This window comes from Pseudorca crassidens, chromosome 7 (assembly GCF_039906515.1).
Source record: "Pseudorca crassidens isolate mPseCra1 chromosome 7, mPseCra1.hap1, whole genome shotgun sequence".
Classification (NCBI taxonomy): Eukaryota; Metazoa; Chordata; class Mammalia; order Artiodactyla; family Delphinidae; genus Pseudorca; species Pseudorca crassidens.
The window spans coordinates 57,802,228-57,805,537 of NC_090302.1; positions in this window are offsets into that span (position 1 = coordinate 57,802,228).

The window sequence follows — 3,310 nt, forward strand, 5'->3', positions numbered from 1 at the left end:
TATGAACATTGGTCCTTACTCTGTGTGTGTGTGTGTGTGTGTGTGTGTGTGTGTAGGATTAAAGGGGTGGTGATCTTACTTATGATAGAAAAAGTCATAAAATTTACCAGCAAACCACTGCCTGTGGCACTTACCATATTTTGCCATTGTCTTTCCAACATCTGTCTTCTCCCTTCAAGCACTGTGAGCTTTAGTGGGGGAGACAGACAGTAGATGAATAGTGGAAAAAAGAAGAAAGCACAGGTTAAAAGTAGGGATTTTAATCTCTTACATCAAATACTCTGTCCATGAAATGCATGAAATCAAAGGATCAATGAAAAGCCACCTGCATATTCTTTCTGCTTGGAATAGACCATTTGAAGAAATAAGTACATATGCGTTTTGACAGTTGTCTTAAGAGGATAGGTACATTCTTTCCCATTGCGTATTGCCACTTTGGCATCCAGTGCAGTCAGGGAGATCCCTGTTAAAACTAACCTAAGCAAATAAAGTGTACTTCCTCTCATGCTGACTGAAGTTAAGATTAAGTCCAGATAATCTTCATCTTTAAAAAATTCTCTCTATTAAAATAAGGACCATTATATGCTCACTTTAAATCATTTCTCTAATCTTATTATTTTAACTTTCCCCTACTGAGCTAATTTTCAACTTCATTAAATTATGACTCGCTCCTTAATTAATACCAGAAAAATGTTAATGCAGAAGTGATTTTAGGAATCTTATAGTTAAACCACCATCGTTAATAGAGAAAAAAATAAGACTCAGAGAAATGAAAAAAAATATTGCCAAGATTATACAACTAGCTGTCAGCAGAGCTTATATCACAATCCATTCTTCTTGAATACTCAATTTGGAGTTATTCCCCCTTTTCTTATCTACTTGCATTTTAGGACTGTAGTAGTTAGAAGAACTAAGGAAACATTACTTTAAACCAGTATTTTCTATGAAATACTTGCTTTCTGAAGGCACCATATTGCCTTGCTCTCTGGGCAGAGCTAGGGTGCTTTGAGTCTCCCTGGAGTTTTCCTGTATGAACAGTGGTGCTCCAGTGCCTTTTTCTGTTTGTTGTCTGTCCTGCTGATTCATTTTGATTTCAGCTTCATGTTTTGTGTAGCTCGCATGGTTCTGCTGTAGCCAGCAGGTTCTGCTTTCAACATTCTGGAAATAATAAAAATGCAAGAATAATCTTAAGGGGATTGTGCTGGGGGTTAGTAAAGGGAAAGGTGAGCTGTGATGGCAGAATTAAATGCAGATGTTGAAAATGCAGCTGGATGGAGAGTGTCAGGTCACAGACAGTGCACAATGGCACACGCATATACGCATGCACATAGACACATTCTCATTGCAGCACAGGGTAGTGGTTGTCCTGTGGCAGGCATTGTGCACGCAGAGGGCAACTGAGACATGTTTATGTGTGTGGCTGGAGTAGAGTAGCAAAAGGCGGAGACTAAGAGGGTGGTAGCTGGGTACACAATCTTTTTGTAATACTTGTTAAGGCAAAGGTTTGGGAAGTGCAGTGACCAAGAGGGTAGCAGAGGATGGAGAGTAGACAAGGCAGCAGGTATGCTTGAGCATGACTGCCTCTGTTCTAAGTATACATACCTACATACATATTTTTTCTCTCTCATCTATTTATCATGAGTCATTTTGCTTCCTCTCCTCTTTTTGAAAATCCATAATTATTTATAAATTTAATATATGGAATGTTTGTTAATTTAAACCTTATCGAGTATTATTATTCTAGGAGACACGTTACCTCTACCTCAGAACGTTGTAAAAACTATAAAAGATGTCACAGCCTCCCTTTGATGTCACAGGAAAAGGAGACATTTACTGAGGGTATATTTTCTGTAAGGTTTTAACATATAAAATTGCCAATATTCAACTTTTTTTGAACTATAATAACGACAGTATCACATTGTCTTCCTTTTACTTGTCCAGGGTTAGTGGGAAAGAGATAACACATGAAGTTGCTGTGTGAGGAGCCATTTAAGATTGACTTTTATTGTCTGCCTTCCAGAATATGTGTGCCCAGTAGGTAATATAGGGCTTTGGAATCTGACAGGCTTCATTTTCAATCCAGGTGTTTTCACTATTTTCTTTGTGATCTTGAGCTCATTTTATAGCTTCTCTAAGCGTTAATTTTTTTCACTTATAAGATGGGGATTGCAATAGAACTAAATGTATTTGTTCTCTCTTGATGGATAACAAATTCTCCCAGAACTTAGTGAGTTAAAAAACATGACCATTTATTATCTCATAGTTTCTGTGAATCAGGAATTCCAGAGCTGCATAGCTGGATGGCTCTGGTTCAGGATCTCTCCTGAGGTTGCAGTCAAGATGTTGGCTGCAGCTTCAACCATCTACAGGCTAGACTGGGGCTAGAGGATCTATTCACTTGCGTGATGATGAGTTGGTGTGGCTGTTAGCAGGAGGTCTCAGTTCTCCGCCATGTGGACTCCTCTGTAGGGCTTAAGTGTCCTCACAACATGGCAGCTAGCTTCCTCCAGAGTGAGTAATACGAGAGAGAGCAACATATTTTATGACAGTCTCAAAAGTCACGCATCATCTATTCCACAATATCCTATTGGTTACATAGGTTAGCCCTGTTCAGTGTGAGGGCTACACAAGAGTGTTATTACCAGGAGTCAAGGATCACTACAGGCCATCTTGATGGCTCACTACCACACCAACTAAGCTGATGTACATAAGTATTTAGCTTGGCGTGTATCAAGTACATTTGGAGCCCTAATTAAGTGTTAACAATTATTATTAATTTGTTGAAAGTAATTTAAAAGTTAAGGCATAATTTCTGTTCAAAATTTGGAAATTGCAAAAAAATCACAGAGAAGAAATTTTAAATAGATAGAAACACCCACTTCTTCCTTGTTTCTACCTTTCTCACCCAGAATAGTACATATAAAATAAGACATGCAATGATGTTTGTCCAAATAAAATAAAATATCAGAATCCTTGTAGCTGCTATTTGAAAAAAATTTTACTAACTACAAACTTTCAGTATGCTACAGTATAATCTCACATGTAGTCTACATGGTTCTTTTGATATTATAAATAAGTAAGAAAGAGATTAAGTAAATTCAGTTCAGTATGGTAAATGCTCTTCAGTGTTCTAAAAGTTCAAAAATTTCTCCTGTTCTTCTGAATACAATTACTGTTTGGTTTAAAAGACATCTTTTGATTTTTAAGTGACAGAAATCAACTAAGTCTATTTTAAGAGAACAGGGAATGTTAAAGCTCACACAAATTGTTAAGTCAGAGAACAGTATAAGAGCATAGCCAGATCCAGGGG